The sequence below is a fragment of a genome, unplaced genomic scaffold (genome assembly GCF_019419815.1).
Source record: "Pyrus x bretschneideri cultivar Hongxiangsu unplaced genomic scaffold, Pyrus_bretschneideri_v1 Contig38, whole genome shotgun sequence".
Lineage (NCBI taxonomy): Eukaryota > Viridiplantae > Streptophyta > Magnoliopsida > Rosales > Rosaceae > Pyrus > Pyrus x bretschneideri.
This window is the reverse complement of record NW_025999701.1, coordinates 2063375-2085261: the sequence shown is the minus strand read 5'-3', so window position 1 is coordinate 2085261 and position 21887 is coordinate 2063375. Positions and strand designations below refer to the sequence as shown.

The 21887-nt window shown below is 37.4% G+C and overlaps 1 pseudogene; it reads right to left on the bottom strand.

The window, feature by feature from the left end:
• Window positions 1-15979: 15979 nt before the first annotated feature.
• Window positions 15980-17915, bottom strand: LOC103961824 (annotated as a pseudogene).
• Window positions 17916-21887: the final 3972 nt, after the last annotated feature.

The following is a 21887-nucleotide window of genomic DNA, read 5'->3' as shown; positions in this document are numbered from 1 at the left end:
CTGCAACTGAACCTTCAATTCCCTTAACTCAGCAGGTGTCATACGGTATGGAGTCAAGGAAATAGGATTAGTACCTGGAAGCAACTGAATAGTGAACTCCAAATCTCGATCTGGTGGTAACCCAGGCAAATCCTCGGGGAAAACATCTGGAAAGTGTCGGACTACCCTCACATCCTCAACACCACTAGGAGGAGCCTCATCCAACACCACATGGGCTAAGTACCCCTGACAACCTTTAAACAACAACTTTTTCGCTCTCACAGCAGAGATAACGCCATGCCTCACCCCACTCTGCTCACCTACGAAAGTAACCACAGGTAGTCCAGGACGATGAAACGTAACTATTTTCCCGTAGCAATCAATATTGGCACGATAGAAATGCAATCAATCCGTGCCCAAAATCACATCAAAGTCAACAATATCTAACGGGATAAGATCAGCTGGCATAACCACACCCTCAACTATCACTGGACACCCAGTGTACACACAATCTACAACACATCTCTCTCCTCTAGGCATAGCGAACTCTAAATCGAACCCTAGAGGTGTGGGGCGAGGTTGCGTCACGTGAGCAAATGTATGAGAAATCACTGAATGGGTAGCACCACAATCAATTAAGACTCTAGCAAAATAACCAAGAATGTTTAACGTACCCATGATCAGATCCGGGTTATTCTGAGCATCCTGCAGAGAAATGTTGTGAATACGCCCCTGGCCCTGCTGTCGTCCGCCACGACCTCTGCTCGCCTGAACACCGCGGCCCTGCGTACCACGCCCCTGACTGGGCTGACCGGTCTGTCTCGAAGACCCTGCACTGCTAGTAGCGATCTCTCCTGGCTGAAACTGTCCTCCCTGATACCACTGAGAACCGCCGACTGGAGCTGGAGGATACGGCATATAGCCGCCCGAATACTGAGGGTAACCACCCTGGGAATAGGGGTCCTGGGGATACTGATACTGTCCCGGGGCATAAGGAACAGCATCACCCTGATAGTGATAAGCACCACCTCGACCTGCCTGCCCATAACTACTCGGACCCTGAATCTACTGAATAGGTGCAGGTGGTGGCAAGAAAGTCTGCTGCGGCTTCTGCTGCTGACTCTGGGGGCATTGCGCGGCTCGATGTCCCATCTGTCCACAAGTAAAACAACCACTATTGCCCCACTTACACTCGCCAGTGTGCCGATTATTACACCTTCGGCAAAATGGGGCCCTACCTCGGCCACCGTCACCCTGTCTCTGGCCTCGAGTGCCACCAGTAAATCTACCTCCTCGTCCCTGACCAGCGGTAGCAATAGCTTCCCCCAGCTGAGTGATATCGGGGAAACTAGACTCATCGGAGCGACGTGGTTCCCGACGAGGCGGCATAATTCTGACAGAAGACACCAAAACCATTAGAGTACTCACACAGACACAGGACTGCCAAACCTAGGCTCTAATACCAAACTGACACACCCCAACCGAGACCAGGGCATGCTGGCCGTCACGTGGAAGTGACGTAGCCATGTGCACAGTGCGTAAGCTAAAGGAAGTAATATAAAAGTACGAATAATTTAAAAACTAGCATACATAATGTGATAAAATAAGTGCTAGCGTAACTAAGACACTGAACTCAGAGCATAAAGACTACAGCAGTCCAAAGAAAATGATACGACAATAGTGCACCCGAAGGTGACCCTACATCGGTGAGTGTCTGTCAGAAATGCCGGGACGCCCTCTGGGAAAACCACCGAACTTGCTAAGCAACTAGAACCTGGAGGGGCGCAAAACAAAAACGTGAGTGGGCAAAACAAAGCTCTTTGAAAACCATTTAGTAAAATACATTCTAACCCCTCGCCGTAAAACCTGTATAGAAAAATAAATATATATACGTATGTATAAATATGCCAATCATGCTCAAGGGTATGCCAATCATGCTCGAAGGTATGTCATGTCAAAGCCTCATAATGATATGCAAGTGCTCAGGTATAAACCGTATCAGTAACATAGCACTAGCAGCCGGAGTCACCTAAAGTGACCTGTTCGGCTGAATCTAGAGCTCAAATCTCAATCTCAATAACTAAACCTGCCCACGAGTCGGAACCACCTATAATGGTCTGTACGACAGGCCTGGGTGTAATACATAAAACGCTCTAGTGCTACGATCACATGAAGGCTGTGCGAATAATCGCGGGTCACCTACGAGTCGGAACCACCTAAAGTGGTCTGTACGACAGGACTGTGCACCTAACTTGGATCCAAGCTGAGCGTGTGGTGCGGGAGGTGAACAACACGTGAAGGACTGTGCCCTACTCTGGGCGGGAGCACTAACACCGGGGGTGCAGGTTATGAGCTCTCTAGGCATCTCGAATCACCATTTAATGCAAAGGTTAAATAACGCTTACCTGGCACTTGCCTGCGCGTCCACAGCACCAAATATGCATATGTATATGTATGCCACTACTAATGCATATGATAATGCATAAACAATAAGGATATGGTGCATGGCATAAACAAATGACCTTTTTTAAACAATTTCTGGGAATATAAATGTATAAAGGTATATATGGAAAACCAAAAGCCCACTCACTGGTATGTGGAAGGGTCGTAGCCCCCCTGTCTCGAGTGCGCACGCTCGTCCTCGGGATAGGAATCACCTATATGCGAAATAACTATAAAAACGTTAATTTTAAAGCACATAACCTTCCGTTCAAAATAACTTCTCATACATTGCTCAAAATGGACAATTGAATATACCAACGTGCTCTACACAACCTCAGGATCACAACCATATTTTTAGAAAAAATTTTCTCCGCCGCACGCGCCGGCCACGCGCAGGCACGTGTGGTGCACACGGACGGTGTCAACTGACGCCGTTAGGAATATTCTGTCAGTTTTGACAGATTCCGTTAACGGCGTCAGGAATATTCCGTCAGAATTCTGACGGAATATTCCGTCACCTTCTCCGGTGAGACTCCGGCGCCGTCGCCGAAAAACCTGCAAATCGTGTTTTCTCGCTCGTTTCTCAACCGTTTTTCATGATTTTTATGCCAAAATGAAGCCCTAACCTAGTAGAACACGTCCATACAAGTTTTAAAGGCCAAAACCTACAAAAACTCACCTGTCCACAAACCTCCAAAACCGGTCAAGCTCGAACCAGGTGATTCCTACGTCCAATCTCGTCCAACGAAACACTCCGAGGCTCCTAGGAACCTCACAAAGACATCTATGAACTTCAAAATTCCAAAAACGTGCTATATCAATGATTGCATGAACAGTACACAAATCTGCCATTGTCGAATCGACGTGAAAACGGCTACAACCTTACCTGAAAATGGTACCACTGGACTCCTCTCAGCCTCACAAGCACAATGGTGGTCTTGGTTCCCTCGATCTGCAAGTGGTTGAGTGTGTTTGTGTGTGTCCGTACACTTTCAAAAGGAAGAGGAAGGAAATGGGGCTCGGGAGGGAGAGAGAGAGTGACAGAAGGTGGTGCAGGTGTGGGGGTGTGTGTGTGGCCCAAGGACATGCCCACACCACACCAAAACAACCACTAACGTAAACAAAACGAACTAAGGGCAAAAGCGTCTTTTCACACGTATGTTTTCGATAATTTCGGGACAGGATGTCACATTTTCAACGTCTAAAAAAGATCCTTCATTTTAATGCACCATGACAAGTCACTTATAATAAAACCACAAGTTTTAATACTATTCACAACAATCCTTACCGTCTACAATGTAACCTCCACCATCAAAATTTGAAAAATGTAACGGTTACATCATTATCACTCATAAAAGTAACCTCCATCTTCATTGTCTGAAAAATACCATCTTTATTGTCTATAACTGCCTACTTTTTGTTTATTGTTTTGTTTTTGTTTTTTATATTTATTCAAATTTTATATCCTGTGAAGAATGCATTAATTTATGTCTGATAGTTTCGGTACGGTCAATTAAGTACGTTATATAGTTTAGGTTCGATAGATTTGGTACAGTCAATTTGGTACGATTTGTATTTTTTATGTTTTAGTTCACTAGGTATGATAGATTAGGTTCAATAAATTAGGTATGTTACAAAGTTTAGGTACTATCAATTTGGCACAGTTAATTAGGTTGTGATTTCGCGATCCATTTTCTCCACATACGAAATTTTTCTTTTCATTTATCTTTGGATTCATTTTTAATTTATTGAATCCAAAACTATAAAATAAAAAAAAATGCATTGAGATTATAGGTACACTATATTGTTCTACATACAAAATTGTTCATTTAGGTACTGTCAATTAGGTCTCATCCATTCAGTAAAGTCGGTTAGGTACTATATAGTGTAGGTCTAATCAATTCGGTACGGTCAATTAAGTTGTGATTTCACATTCCATTTTCTCTATTTGTGTTGTTTTTCATTTATTTCTCGATTCACCATCAATTTGGCATCTAAAAGCCTTTTTTTTCTTTTTTTTCTTCCGAATACAACAAGATTTTTGGTTTCTGAATTTCCTAGCTTTTTTTGTTTGATCATGGTTTCTGAGTTATCTGGGTTCTTTGATTGGAATAACACATGGAGGTTTATGGTAATGACCATAATGTTATTGTTATAACGAACATGTTAATTATGGATCTAGTTAAGTAAGCATTCTTGGAAAATTAATTATATATTTGTTTCTCTAATTGGTTTTAAGAGATTAATAAGGGTAAATAGGGAAACTAAAAATGTAACAAAATTTATTAAAAAAATATATATATACATATTGAATGTGACATTGAATTCTATAATCTGATATGGAGGATTATTTTTAATTTTTAATCTTAGGTACAAAGTTATTTAAAAAACAATCTTATTTAGGGATTAAAATGAAGTTTTCTATTTTGTAAACCATAATTAATGTATAAGGCCTAACAAATCAATAATGCAAAAATTAACGGACCTAATGAACTAAAACATAAAAAATACAAACAGTACCAAATTGACCAGACCTAATGGACTAAAACATAAAAAATACGAACTATACCAAATTAACCACACCGAATCTATCGGACCTAATGAACTAAAACATAAAAAATACAAACCGTACCAAATTGATCATACCGAATCTAGCAAACCTAGTGAACTAAAACATAAAAAATACAAATCATACCAAATTGAACCATTAAAGCGATGCTAATCCCCGGTCCAATCTTTGTTGTATAAATCCCTCCTCTCCTGATTTTCTACGTAAAGGGATAACCCGTGAAGCCTAGATCAATTAGACCATTAAGGTTACAAAATCCCTAAAGTCTGTCATGCTTGCCGTGGTCTTCAGGTTCCCTCCCTCTTTCTCATGCTCGTCCAAGATAGAATTTCTTTGTAACAGTAACATAAGTGGTACACCACCCGTTATTATTTAAATGGTGGGAAATTTTATTTTTTAAATAGAAGAATCTCACCACTTGTATAGAGACATGTGGTGTTCCATCCCATGTTCCTAGCACATTGAAAAATCTTTTGTCCAAGATATCCTTGAACTCTCTAATAACAAGTTTGCTCCCTGAATCCTGCTGCCAAGAATTCTCCATTGGTCACGCCCTTTCTTCTCATTTGTACTCGCAGACGGTGCAAATAATCTTCAGGTTTGTTGTTTTTGTCCATCCATGATATGAGCTTCAATATGGAAGTTACACAAAATTAATGAATTAGAATGTCTATAATAATAAATTTAAAGTTTAATGTGGAGGCATTAAATCGTTAAATATTAAAACAAAAATATAATATAAATTTGAATTAAGTATACATTAAAGGTCTTAAATTGATTTGTAATCGTCACTTAGTACTATGGTCTAGTGGTATTCCTCTTCACTGATAAATGAGAGTTCTTGGGTTCAATTCTCACCAAAGGCGAATTTGATCCCACATTATTGCTAGCCCATTGTGAGGCTTAGCCCACTCCCCTACCCCCTTATGTAATCAAACACTATATTTTATTAAATTTTAATCTTCTTCAAGGATTAAAGTTCAAAAACCCATTTAATTCTTATGATTTAGAACATCTCTAAAGGAGATGTCATGCCACATTGAACATCTCAAAAAAATCATAATTATGCGATTTTTATTTTAAATCAAATTTTGCTAATTTTAGAATTTTATTTACTTAGTTACAAAGTTTGAATTTTCGTAAGCAATCATTTAAAACTGTAAACCTTTAGTGTTCTCAAATAGAGCTCAATCCCACAAGGATGTAGGTGAAAGCCGTTGGCGAATCGGAGCGATAACGAATAAGTTACGGATGTTAAAAATTCGATATAAATAATATAGAAACTCTGTTATAATATAATATGTTGATGGCCCACATGGATAGTTCATTACCATTCACATGTAGAAAATCACATGGATTACTATTTTTGCAAAGTAATTTTCTTATTCCTTGAAAAAAGTTTTATGTAAAGTAAATAATGTTGTTACGTTATTCTATTAGTTGAAAATCTCATAAATCTCATGGTCCACAAATTTGATGTGGCATATTGGCATTCGTGTTCCAGACAATGACCGGTCATGTGTGATTTCAAAATTCACATAATACGTGTTTTTGTAGTTGTTGGAGTTTTAAATGTATACTGAAAATGATTGAGTCACCATTCCAACAGCCCCTACAAAGTGAGGGCGATCAACAGAAGAAATCTAAATTGTCTATTTAGTCAACTAACCTTACAGCGGCACCTTGACTTTTCTACCAATTTCTTTTTATTTTCTCAACAAACAAATAAGAAAGCGTCAGGGCATGAAATGTGATATTTTATTTTCTTTCAATGAAATGGTCGCAGAGCGGCCTTATATTTTTTCTTTGACTACATGCCGAATATGTAAAAAGCCCTTACTCAAACCACGGGTCAAAAAAATTCAGGCCAATGAGCAAGTCGCTCTGCTCGGTCCAAATTTTAGCTCTTTAATTTTTTTTATTTAAATTTAAAAAATAGTAAATTTGTTGAGAATTAAATACAAAACTTTTTGTACTGAAAAAAATATATGACTTTTTAATTTTATTAGTTCTCAATTACCATTCCAAAATAAGATATTTGTTTGGTTAATATAGCCATTATATAAGTATTGAAAAACAAATATTTCAGATCAAGAACTTTTGACCCCATCAAAACAACACTTAAAAAATAAAAGGCGTGTACAAATGACACCAAATAAATTTCTGGTTTTTGAAGTAATAATTTCATGGGGTGTAATAGCGTATTGGATGCGTTCATTTGCCAAAATGAGAAACAATTTCAGATAAAGAACTTTTGACCTCATAATTACAACACTCCAAAAACAAAAAAAAAACATGTACAAATGACACAAAATAAAATTTTGACTTTTTGAGTACTCATTTTATATGGGTCTAATGTATAATGGAATTGTTACCGATAAAAATAATGAAATTAAGAAAATTATGGCAGAATCAAAATTTGCACTTGAAGTACAATAGATGTTAAATGCAAAAGTGGATAATCACTCTCTGAAAAAGTTAGTATTGACTTCTTGTGCTCTTATATAGTAGTTATAGACTATGATTTTAAGAAAATTTGACAATAACATAAGAAGCATATTGAAAATGGTTAAAGCACCATTCCAACTGTGCGGGCGATTTTTGGTAGCAATCAATAGAAGAAAGCCAAATCTTCTTACATATAAAGAGAACACAAAAGGTGAATAGTGCTTTTGGTGTCACCAAGCTTCAACAAAATATTTGGACAAAAATATCCCCAAAACAAAAAACTTCAAAGGCGTCCCAAAATAATGCATCAAATAAGACAGGAGCATTTTCATCATTTTAACAGTGTTTTTTTTAATAATTAATTTTTTGGTACAGTTTTTTTTTTTAATTAGTACCTCACAATAGGCTAGCAATTATGTGATTCAATTTTTTTTAAACACGTTTAAAACATCTTAAGAGGCGTGTAATGTCGGTTATAAAAAAGATCTTTCGCATGCGGATAATAATGTGATTAAATAAGTTGTCAAATGTTTTTTTTTTTTTTTTTACAAATTATTATCTACACTAAGGGGAGCGGGTGGGCTTAGCTTCACAATAGACTAGCGATAATTTGATTCAATCAGTTCTTTATTAAATATCATTTTCTCTATTTTTAAACACGTTCAAAACATCTTAAGGGGCATGTAATGCTGGTTATAAAAAAAAGGTCTTTCGCACGCAGATAATAATGTGATTAAATTAATTGTCAAATGATTTTTTTTTTCTAAACAAACGATATTATCTACACTAAGAGGGAGAAAGGTGGGCTTAACCTCACAATGGGCTAGCAATAATGTGATTCAATCAATTATTTATTAAATGTTATTTTCTCTATTTTTAATGTAAATTTTATGGAGACCGATTTTATTATGTGAATTCAGTTGCTTTAATTGATTTATGAGGGATTTCTTCTAGCATGATCTAAAATTATTCATTTACTTCAAATATTTGATATTCCTTTTGTTTAATGTGATTCAATTTCTCTATTTTTAAACACGTTTAAAATATCTTATGAGGTATGTAATGCCGGTTATAAAAAAAGTATTTCGCACGTGGATAATAATGTGATTAAATACATTGTCAAGTGATTGTTTTTTTTTTTAACAAACGATATTATCTACACTAAGGGGGATCGGGTGAGCTTAGCCTCATAATGGGCTAGCAATAATGTGATTCAATTAGTTGTTTATTAAATAATTTTCTCTATTTTTAAACACGTTGAAAACATCTTAAGAGGTGATACACCCCGATCGAGATCAGGGCATGCTGGCCATCACGTGGAAGTGACGTAACCATGTGCACAGTGCGGAAGCTAAACAAATAGTAAGTAAGTAGTATGAATAAATAAAAACTAGCATACATAAGGTAATACAACAAGTGCTAGCGTAAGTGAGACACAAGTTCAGAGCATAACGCCTAGAGCAGTCCAAACTAAAATGACGCGACAACAGTACACCTGAAGGTGGCCCTACGCTGGTGATCGTCTGTCAGAAATGTCGGGAAGCCCTCTGGGAAACCACCAAACCTGCTAGACAGCTAGAACCTAGAGGGGCGCAAAACAAAAGCGTGAGTGGGCAAAAACAAGCTTTTCGAAAACCATTTAACAAATAAGTTCTAACCCCTCGCCGTAAAACATGTATATTTCCCAGAAAATAAACATATGTACATATATAAAGATATGCCAATCATGTTCAAGAATATGCCATGTCGGAACCTCAGAATGAAATGTAAGTGCTCAGGTATAAATCATATCAATAACATATAAGCTGGCAGCCGGAGTCACTTAACGTGACATGTACGGCTGCATCTAGAGCTCAAATCTCAATATCAATAACTAAACCTGCCCATGAGTTGGAACCACCTAGAGTGGTCTGTACGACAGGCCTGAGTGTAATACATATAAATGCTCTAGTGCTACGATCACGTGAAGGCTGTGCGAATAATCAAGGGTCACCTACGAGTCGGAACCACCTAAAGTGGTCTGTACGACAAGACTGTGCACTTAACTTAGATCCAAGCTGAGCATGTGGTGCGGGAGGTGAACAACATGTGAATGACTGTGCCCTACTCTGGGCGGGAGCACTAACACGGGGGGTGCAAGTTATGAGCTCTCTAAGCATCTCGATTCACTACTGAATGTAAACATAAATAACACTTACCTGGCACTTACTTGTGCGTCCGCAGCACCCAATAAGCATATGTATATAAATATATATACCACTAATAATGCAACTAATGATGCACACATAACGATAATCTAATGCATGGCATATGGTAAATGACAATTCAAATCAATTTCTGGGAAAAATATAAGTATATAGGTATATATAGAAAACCAAAAACCCACTCACTGGTAAGTGGAAGGGTCGTAGCCCCCTGCCTCGAGTGACCACGCTCGTCCTCGGGGTACGTCTCACCTATATGCGAAATAACTATAAAAAGGTTAATTTTAAAGCACATAACCAAACTTTAGAAATAACTTCTTATACATTGCTCAATTGGGGTGTATGAATACACCAATGTGATCTACTCAACCTCAGGAACATCCCCATATGTTTAAAATAATTTTTCACCACCGCACGCGCCCCCACGAGCCGGCCAAGGCACTGCCACACGCGCCGGCCACGCGCAGGCACGTGCCTGGAACGCTGACGGCGTCAACTGACGCCGTTAGGAATATTCCGTCAGATTTAACAGATTCCGTCAACGGCGTTAGGAATATTCCGTCAGACTTGACGAAATATTCCGTTATCTTCTCCAACGAGCCTCCGGCGCCGTCGCCGGCGCCGGAAAATCGCGAAAACTTTAAACTTCGATATCTTCTTCGTTTTTCATCCAAATTTCACAAAATTTGTACCAAAATGAAGGTTAGAACTAGAGGAACACAATCATACCACTTTAAAGTGCTAAAAACCACAAAATCTCACCTGAAAAATCAACCCAACTCCGGCCAACTTCGAAATTAGTGATCCCGACGTCCAAATCCTTCAAACGAACCACCCCGAGCCTCCTAGGGACCTCACCAAGCTACCTACAAGCTTGAAATTCCCTAAAACGTGAGAAATCACGTGTGCATGAATAGTACCTCAAATCGGACATTGTGGATTCGACGTGAAAACGATGGTGTTCTTACCTGGAAATGGTATGGTTGGACTCCTACAAGCCTTACGAGCTCGAATATGGCCTTGGTTTCCTCGATCTGTGGAAGTTTAATGGGTTTTGGGTGTGTGTCCGTACATATATAGTGAATGGGAAGGGAAATAGGGCTCGGGACAATCACAGGGAAAGGGACAGAAAGGTGTGGTGTGTGGGACTGTGAGTGTGTGGCCCAAAACATGCCAACACAACACTAAAACAACCAATAAACGTAAAGAAATCGAACTAGGGGCAAAATAGTCTTTTCACACGTACGTTGTAATATTTCTGGGACGGGCTGTCACAGTGACGGTTGATGATTAGATTTCTTCTTTAATGATTTTAAGAGGTAGTCCAACCATTAACATATATATTATCACGTGGTCTCAAAATATGGCTCAAGGAGATGGTCTCTGTAGCATTGACCCAAGTTAATATAGAATAAATTGGGAACTTTCGAACAAAAAAAATGAGAAGAATGGATTGGGAATTTGAAGAAAGAAATATATGTTCAAAATTTTAGTAAAAATTCAAAGAGAACTAAGAGATTTACAAACTTTAATAATGTTGTGGGTTGGGAATTTGGAGGACGAAATATATGAAATATCAAGAAAGGGACGAGGAAAAGCTCAAAGTTTATTATTATTCGGTTGACAATATTTTTTGTAAAACTAAAATAGACTTTAAATTTAAATTTTAAGAGTCATTTATAAAATAAAAATATTAAATTTATTTTTAAGATGAGTGTTGTTGGGAAATTCAATGAAAAAGAGACATCTTATTTTAATTATTAGTGAACAGAATTTAAGAGTTTTATATAAACTAAAAGAGGTATACTACTAAAGTTTTTTTTTTTTTAAATAAATATAAAATTGAATGTTACGAATGGCTAAAAGAGAGTGAGGGTGGGGCTTGGCCTATACTGACTTATTAGTGCCTCCGCCCTTGTGAACGTAAGATAAGACAGAGGCAAAGGGAACGTAATTTGATGTGGGAACCCTCACTACATGGAACGTTTCTGGAGAATCTGTTTACTGGGGTTTTCAACAATAAGGATACAATAGCATTAGTGATACTAGCAGATGGCCGACCCTTGCGAGAATCTTTAGCAGCCCGTGCTAATGACTTGCTGAGTTGCATTGTTTATCAAGAAAATGAGGAAGGTGATTCATTTGAGATAAGGCATCACACGTTGGAATTTGCCTACTTTTCATGTGTTATCTCACGATGATCCTAACATGCGTATCACTAAACTTTTTATGGAATGCAAGAACATCTTGGTTAAGAGATTTTCAGCCAAATCTATCAAACTTCTTTTTTCCTTACACTCTAAAGAAAAAAGGCGAAGGCATGGCTTTTCACACTTCTATCTAGCAACATTACTTCCTGGGAGCTATTGAATGAAAAATTCCTAAGGGAGTTCTATCCAGCCTCCAAGACTCTTTCCATGAGGAGGAAAATTTTGTCTTTTGCTCAAAAACCACATGAAGAGTTCCGCTAGGCATGAGAGCGGTACAAAGAGTTATTCACAAAGTGTTCCCGTAATGGCATTGATGGAGATAGACATACAAAACTGTTCTTTGACGGTCTAAATCAAACTACCAAGAGTTAATAATGCATCATCTGGAGGCGCGTTGGCGTTTTAAATAGTCAAAGTGTTTGAGTTACTTGGGAACATTAGCAGCATGAATCACAACAATGGACATCTGAACTATCACAAAAAGGAGCCTTTTTGAAATTATATCACCTAACGCCTTGATATTTGTTGAGAAAATTAAAAAAAATGGAAAACAAAGTCAAGGGGCTAAATAAATTAAGCAGACTATAAGGTAGTTCACTAACTTCAAAAAATAAAAATAAAAAATAGATTCCTTCAGTTGACCGCTACCACACATATCGCCTGCATTTTCTAGTGTCAGTTGGAGTGTTTGCTTGAGTCCACAAAAAAAAAAAAAAACTTCTTATTTTATAGTCAAATTTTCTTAAAATTTATACAAGGACCTTGTAAAGTGTCGTACTTGGAAATTTCCAAAATTAAAAACAAAAACACGTAATATGTTAAATTTTGCATCACCCATTATTGTCTACGAGACCAATGCCATATTAATTCAAATTCGGGAAAAGATGGCTGATTGCGAAATTTTTATCATTATATTAAGGTGACGTTTCAAAGCAAAATACATTCATCTGAACAGTCGCGCTTACAAAATGGTGTTTGCCGCAATAAGGAGTTGGCCCATTGATAGATATGGATTCCATCCAAATTCAAATTATAGAAATTCTAGGGATCTTTATATTTTAACCGTTTATTGTACATCGTATGACCATAAATCATTTTAAAATTTTTATTTAAAATAAAACACAAATAATACATAACGAAAACTGACTGCATGATGTACAATGAACGATCATGATGTGAGGATCTCTAGAATCCTCGTAAAAAGAATCCCAAGAGGATTCTCATCCGTCCACTGACTGTTATCTTTTTATTAAGTTTGTGATAAAATTGAAAGTTTCAAATAATTGTAATATTTTAAATCATAAGAATTAAATCCCCTTCAACCACGTTGCATTCAATCTTTCTACTTAGCAATCTCTTTACTTATTTAATATACCTCGATCATATATATATATATATATATATATATATATATATATATATAGTTTAAAAAATAGCTTGGATTTTTGAACCTAGATCTAACTGCCCTTTAATTCAACAGTTGCGTGGTTTTTTTTTCTATACATAGAAAGTGATTGAAATGAAATAGAATATTAATGGCACATTTTTGTATTTCCGAAAGGGGGCCTTTTTCTACTCTACGCACTTTTATTTAATTATGTTTGTTGTGCGTGGATATTATGCGTATGTAACAGATGTATCGTTTGCAAGCTTCTTATGAAATACGTTCAATTTAAAAAATAGCTTGGATTTTTGAACCTAGGTCTGACTGCCCTTTAATTAAACAATTGAGTGGTTTTTTTTCTATACATAGAAAGTGATTGAAATGAAATAGAATATTTATGGCACATTTTTGTATTTCCGTAAGGGGCCCTTTTTGTACTCTACGCACTTTTATTTAATTATGTTTCTTGTGCGTGGATATTATGCGTATGTAACAGATGTATCGTTTGCAAGCTTCTTATGAAATACGTTCAATTTAACAAATAGCTTGGATTTTTGAACCTAGGTCTAACTGCCCTTTAATTCAACAATTGAGTGGTTTTTTTTTTCTATACATAGAAAGTGATTGAAATGAAATAGAATATTTATGGCACATTTTTGTATTTCCGTAAGGGGCCCTTTTTCTACTCTACGCACTTTTATTGAATTATGTTTGTTGTGCGTGGATATTATGCGTATGTAACAGATGTATCGTTTGCAAGCTTCTTATGATATACCTTCAATTTAAAAAAAAACTTGGATTTTTTAACCTAGATCTAACTGCCCTTTAATTCAACAATTGCATGGTTTTTTTTTCTATACATAGAAAGTGATTGAAATGAATTAGAATATTAATGATACATTTTTGTATTTCCATAAGGGGCCCTTTTTCTACTCTATGCACTTTTATTTAATTATGTTTGTTGTGTGTGGATATTATGCGTATGTAACAGATGTATCGTTTGCAAGCTTCTTATGATATACGTTCAGTTCAAAAAATAGCTTGGATTTTTCAAGCTAGATCTAACTGCCCTTTAATTCAACAATTGCGTGGTTTTTTTTTTTCTATACATAGAAAGTGATTGAAATGAAATAGAATATTAATGGCACATTTTTTGTATTTCCGTAAGGGGCCCTTTTTCTACTCTACGCACTTTTATTGAATTATGTTTGTTGTGCGTGGATATTATGCGTATGTAACAGATGTATCGTTTGCAAGCTTCTTATGATATACGTTCAGTTTAAAAAATAGCTTGGATTTTTGAACCTAGATCTAACTGCCCTTTAATTCAACAATTGCATGGTTTTTTTTTTTCTATACATAGAAAGTGATTGAAATGAAATAGAATATTAATGGCACATTTTTGTATTTCCGTAAGGGGACCTTTTTCTACTCTACGTACTTTTATTTAATTATGTTTGTTGTGCGTGGATATTATGCGTATGTAACAGATGTATCGTTTGCAAGCTTCTTATGAAATACGTTCAATTTAAAAAATAGCTTGGATTTTTGAACCTAGGTCTAACTGCCCTTTAATTCAACAATTGAGTGGTTTTTTTTTTCTATACATAGAAAGTGATTGAAATGAAATAGAATATTTATGGCACATTTTTGTATTTCCGTAAGGGGCCCTTTTTGTACTCTACGCAGTTTTATTTAATTATGTTTGTTGTGCGTGAATATTATGCGTATGTAACAGATGTATCGTTTGCAAGCTTCTTATGATATGCGTTCAGTTTAAAAAATAGCTTGGATTTTTTAACCTAGATCTAATTGCCCTTTAATTCAACAATTGCGTGGTTTTTTTTTCTATACATAGAAAGTGATTGAAATGAAATAGAATATTAATGGCACATTTTTGTATTTCTGTAAGGGGCCTTTTTTCTACTCTATGCACTTTTATTTAATTATGTTTGTTGTGCGTGAATATTATGCGTTTGTAACAAATGTATCGTTTGCAAGCTTCTTATGATATACATTCAATTTAAAAAATAGCTTGGATTTTTGAACCTAGGTCTAACTGCCCTTTAATTCAACAATTGAGTGGTTTTTTTTTTCTATACATAGAAAGTGATTGAAATGAAATAGAATATTTATGGCACATTTTTGTATTTCCGTAAGGGGCCCTTTTTGTACTCTACGCACTTTTATTTAATTATGTTTGTTGTGTGTGGATATTATGCGTATGTAAAAGATGTATCGTTTGCAAGCTTCTTATGATATACGTTCAATTTAAAAAAAAGCTTGGATTTTTTAACCTAGATCTAGCTACCCTTTAATTCAACAATTGCATGGTTTTTTTTTCTATACATAGAAAGTGATTGAAATGTATTAGAATATTAATGACACATTTTTGTATTTCCGTAAGGGGCCCTTTTTCTACTCTATGCACTTTTATTTAATTATGTTTGTTGTTTTATTTGATTTGTTTAATTTGATATTCGAAAAATAAGGAACTGTGAAAGATTTAAATGGTGTGTGAAAATCAACTTCCTTTCATAAGAGTTGTTGTAAGCATGCTGGTAAGGTTGTTTCATAACGACTTTTCATTATTGAAAGTTTGACACCACTTTATTTAATTTATTACATTCCTGTTCTCCTCATCAAGTGAAGAACACAAATGTAAGACAGTAGAAACACAGAAAAGATGCCTCCGGAAGGGATAGATAACTGTGATTTGCCACTAGTTGCCCCTCTTTTAAAAAAAAAGGAGGGAAACACAGAAAAGATAGCTAGTCCACGACATATACGTATGACAAGTAGGAAAATATATAGACACTACAAACACATAAAACATGATCAAGTCTGAAGGCGATATGAAGGAGTAAGGAGCAAATCCTTGGTCCTAGAAACTACAAGACCAAACACCTCAGTCATATCCAACTCATCTGGCAACATGTTGTCTGGAAGTTCCCAATCAAAACAATGCACAATCTGTGCCAACACAAACTGTATCACAGTAAGCCCTAACTGCATTCCAGCGCAACGTCTTCTGCCAGAGCCAAACGGTACAAGCTGAAAGTGCTTTCCTTTAACATCAATATTGCTGCCCTCAAACCTTTCTGGTACAAACTTCTCTGGATCTTCCCAAGCACTTGGGTCTCTCCCAATTGCCCATGCGTTTATGATGAGGCGCGAATTTTTCGGTATGTGGTAGCCATCGACAGTGCAATCTTCGATGGATAAATGAGGAAGCAACAATGGTACCACAGGATGTAGCCTCAAGGTTTCCTTCACTACCATGTCCAAGTACTCCAATTTCTCCAAGTCTGATTCCTCCACCATTCTATTGAGACCTACAACATTTTCTAGCTCCTTTTGGACTTTCTTCATAACTTGTGGATGCCTAAGGAATTCTGAGAATGCCCACAGGATTGCTGTTGAAGGTGTGTCCACTGAGGCCGCGAACATGTCCTGCCAATAAATTTTTCATTGTTAGATGAAGTATATATATAGTAGTGCGATCCATGTACATAGATGACAATTTAATGCACATGATGAATTACAAATTTGTACCATTAACAGTCAATTTAATATATTCAAAAGAAAGTCAACCTAATAGTTCAGAATCACAATCTTAGACCACATCATGTTAAATCGTATAACAAGAAACAAGTTCCTTGATGTCAAGCAAGAATGAAAAGACAAATATGCAAAATGATATGTATACTTACCAACATAAGGGCTTTGACATGCACGCGTTCGATTCGTTAGTCTGATTCTTCAGACCCCATGTGGCCCAGCATGACATCAATAAAGTCCTTTGTTCTTTCTTCATCCTTGGATTGAAGATGGTCGTCGATTATCTTGTCAAAAAAAGCATCAAACGCCTTGTTGATAGTCTTCATTTTTTTGGTGAGCCCTTGCAGGTCAAGCGGCCCAAGAAAAGGAATGTGATCATTCAAGTTAGGTGCTGCTACTAATTGGATAGCCTCTTTCATCACCGCCGTGAAACCCCTCTCGTCAAACTCATCGTCCTTGTACTTCTTCCCAAACACCATCCGACAGGTCAGGTCAACGCCGAGCGATGAGATCTTGGCACTGAGATTGATAGGAACCCGTCGATTATTGGCGTCCTCTTGAACAGATTGAATCAAAAGAGAAACCTCTTCTCTCCTCATGGCCTTGAAAGAGTTGATCTTGTGGTTGCTAAGTAATTCGAGCATGCACATCTTTCGCATATCGCGCCAATACGAGCCATACTCAGCAAAGCTCATGTTCTTTTGCCCAAAGATGATGTGCTTTGCACCTTCATGAGGTGGTCTACTTGCAAAAGTAAGGTCGTGTGTTTGAGGAACAGCTCGGCCGCTCGTGGGGACGAGATAACAACGTTATGGTGGAGGCCTAACCGCATGTACATGATGTCGCCGTATTTCTGGGCTAGTTGATAAAGATCCCTGTTAGGGACCTTCCCTAACAAGGGGAGGCTGCCAATGATAGGAAACCCTCTCGGACCAGGAGGTAGCATCTTGTTCTTGTTCTTGCCTTTTGATATCCATGTTTGCAGGATGTGAACAAGTGCAAGCACCCCAATTGTTGCCCAAATCCAAAGTGCCATATTGCTCTATGGGAATTTTCAGGGAGGTTTCAGCTGTTTCAGACTTCGACCAGGTCTCAATTTGTTTCTGTGTATTATGAATGCTAACTGACGCTTGATTTTATAAGTGTGGAGGAGTGGAAAAGTCCAACTACTTGCAGCTTGGACCTGTCCATTTTTGCTATTATTTTATTTTCTTGGACCTGTCCAATTTTGCCGTTATTGTATTTAAAATCGTTGATTTATTAACCATTGTTTCAAAATTATTCTTATAAAAAATCAATTAAATGCTACTTAGTACTACAATCTAGTGGTATTCTTTTTCATTTATAAGAGAAGTATTAGCTTCAATTCTCGCCAACGGCAAATTTGAACCACATTATTGCTAGCTTATTGTGGGGCTAATTAAGGCTAACCCCTCTATTTAATGTAGATAATATCGTTTGTTCAAAAAAAGAAATCAATTAAATCAAATATCAATGTGTCATCCATATATAATTAATAAATGGACAATTTATAATGAAATGTTGGTTAATATCAAGATAATCTATTTCTTGAATGCATGTGAATAACTAAGGATCTTGAATTTAATTAATTATTTTGTAAAAATGATCTTAAAAATAATAATTAAGAAAATATACAAGTGGATGAAAGTATTTCCCTTCCAGATTATGATTTCAAAGATTGAATGGCCCATTGGACAAGATTCAAGATTGAACGGCCGGCGGAATAGATTGGAAATTCAACAGGAAGGAGTTGCAGCTAAGAAAACCACGGGTAGTTGGTTGTCCTATTTTGTGATCACATATTTTGATAGTTTCTTGGAATATATATTTTTATAAGGAGATGGGAGTTTTTCCTAATAATTAAAAGAAAATTAAGCTGAGAAAAGTCGTGCCGGTGAAAGGACAACTCTGCCCTTTAGCGCCGCGGAAGCAGCTTCGATGACGTGAAAGGACCGAGTCCTTGTTCACCCAAACAGGACCGGGTCTTTGTTTGGGGTCTATTTATTTGGAACTAGGATCCTCGCCGGATCCATTTACTAGGGATCCTAGAAATTACGTAATCGTGTCTATTTATCGTATATTGTGCGGTCATAAATCATTGAAAATTTTAAATTTTAAATTCAAATATAAATAGTACCTAACGAAAACTGGCCGCATGATATACGATAAACGGATACGATTGCATGATCCCTAGGATCCCTAGGGAATGGATCCGGCGAGGATCCTGATTCATTTGTTTGTTCTTATCATTGAAAATATGCCGAATTAAAATTAAATTATTCGGTAGCATATTGTGAAGTTTAGAGTTAGTTGGATATTGTTGTATTTAAAAAAAAAAAATTATGTTTTGTTATATTGTGAAAATAAATAGATATAAAAAAAGGGGTAAAGTACAAAAAACTACCTCAACTATGGGTCGAATGACGCTTTTATACCTCATTTTTTAAAATAACAATGTACCTTAACTTATGAATTTGTGACAAAGTCAGACATTCGTTAGTTTTTTTGTTAATTTCTCTATTAAGGGCTGACGTGGCTATAAACGGGGCCCACTCACTAATTCAACTAGATTAAAAAATAATTAAATATATTTTTAAAAATTAAATATTATAAAATTAAAAAATTAAGAATAAAAAAAAATTAAAATGGCCTAAGGGTGTGACAGCCCGTTCCGGATTATTCGTACCGTAGGTGTGAAATGACGATTTTGCTCCTAGTGGTTATGTTTCATTTTGGGGTGTTTGTTTTGTGGGCTTGTTGGCTGCATCTGGACCCCACACACACTCTCATCCCTATCTCCTTCCCGTATACTTTCCATGTCCTGTCTCTCTCTCTCTTCTTCTTCGTACGGACAAGTACCAAAACCAGTGAAAACGTTGTAGATCGAGGTGGAAAACTATACCTTTGTGTTCATGAGGACCATACGAGTCCAACCATACCCATTTCAGGTAGGAAATCCTTCGATTTCACGTCGAACCAGGGAACCTGATTTTGGTCACTGTTCATGCACATGTGAAATGTCGTTTTTCAGGGAATTTGAAGTTTGTAGGAAGCTTAGTGAGGTCCTTAGGAAGCTTGGGGTGGTTCGTTGGAAGGTTTTGGACGTCGGGATAGTGAGTTGCAGGTTTCGCCGGATTTTGTGAAGTTTCTCCGGCGAGATTTCGTGAATTTCAGGGCTTGAAAGTGGTAAGGTTTTGTTCGACTTGTTGTAAGCTTCATTTTGATGCAAATTTCATGAAATTTGGTTGAAAAACGAGTGAGAAACGAAGGTTTGAAGTTTTTCTGGTTTTCCAGCGACGACGACAGCACCGGAGGTGTGCCGAAGAAGAAAACGGAATATTTCGTCAGTTTGGACGAAATATTCTTAACGGTGTTAGGTTAATTTTAACGGAATCTGTTAGTTTTAACAGAATATTCCTGACGACGTTAACTGACACCGTTAGTGTGCCTGGTATGTGGGGGGCGCGTCTGGTTGTGCCTTGGCCGGCGCGTGGGGGCGCGTGTGACGTCAGAAAATTATTTTAAAAATATGGGGATGTTCGCGAGGTTGAGTAGATCATGTTGGTGTATTCATACACCCCATTTGAGCATTGTATGAGAAGTTATTACCTAGTTTTGATTATGTGCTTTAAATTAACGTTTTTATAGTTGTTTCACATATAGGTGAGACCTATCCCGAGGACGAGCGCAGTTACTCGAAGCAAGGGGGTTACGACCCTTCCACATACCAGTGAGTGGGCTTTTGGTTTTCCGTATATACCTATATATTGTGGTGTTTCCCAGAAAATGAAATGGAATGTTTATATGTTTTAAATGCCATACGTTGCGTTTGCTTATTTATTTATACATTAGTAGTTGCATATATGTATATTTGGTACTGCGGACGCACAAGTAAGTGCCAGGTAAGTTATGGTTTATGATTGTAATGAGTAGTTATGTGAGTTACGTAGAGAGCTCATAACCTGCACCCCCGGTGTTAGTGCTCCCGCCCAGAGTAGGGCACAGTCCTTCACGTGATGTTCACCTCCCGAACCACACGTTTATCTTGGATCCAAGTTAGGTGCATAGTCCTGTCGTACAGACCACTATAGGTGGTTCCGACTCGTAGGTGACCTGCGATTATTTGCCCAGTCTTTACGTGATCGTAGCACTTGAGCATATTTATTTACACCCAGTCCTGTCGTATAGACCACTTTAGGTGGTTCCGACTCGTGTGCAGGTATAGTTAGTGAGTTGGGGATTTGAGCTCTAGATTCAGCCGTACAGGTCACGTTAGGTGACTCCGGCTGACATATTACATTGCATTGATTGGCATTACCTGAGTTACTTACATTTTATGTAGAGGCATTCGACATGGCATATTTCTGAGCATGTTTTCTATATATGTGTATATTCTATTTTTTGGGAAATTATACAGTTTTTACGGCGAGGGGTTAGAACTTTTGATAATGAAATGATTTTGAAAAGCTTTGTTTTTGCCCACTCACATTTTCTGTTTTGCGCCTCTCTAGGTTTTAGTTTGGATTGTTCTTTTGGTGGCACACGAGGAATCCACGACATATCTGACAGATTATCACCAGTGTAGGACCCTTCTGGGTGTGCTTAGTTAGTATTTGTTCCTCTGGAGTGCACTAGGTTTTCTGTGCTCTGAATATTGTTTTTCACACTTACGCTTGCACGCGTATGTTAATTACTTTGTGTGTAGTTTGATTTTTATTTATTCACACTTTTATTATTATTCTTAGCTTCTGCACTGTGCACATGGTTACATCACTCTCACGTGGTGGTCAGCATGCCCTGATTTCGGTCGGGGTGTGTCAAGGGGTGAAGGCCTCCCCTTTTCTCCACGCGCACTAACCTTCTTCTTCTGTTCGACAAACCCCAAAATTTTCCCCGTCCCCCCAACCTTCCCCAACCCACCCCCATCCCCCACCTCTTCCCTTCCCCTACCTCTTCTCGTCCCTTTTGAACCCAAACCTTAACCCTAATTCCCCATTTTCAAACAGAAAACCCTAATCTTCCCCACCCGTCCATCCTTCTTCCACCACCCTCTCTCTCTTCTCTTTCTT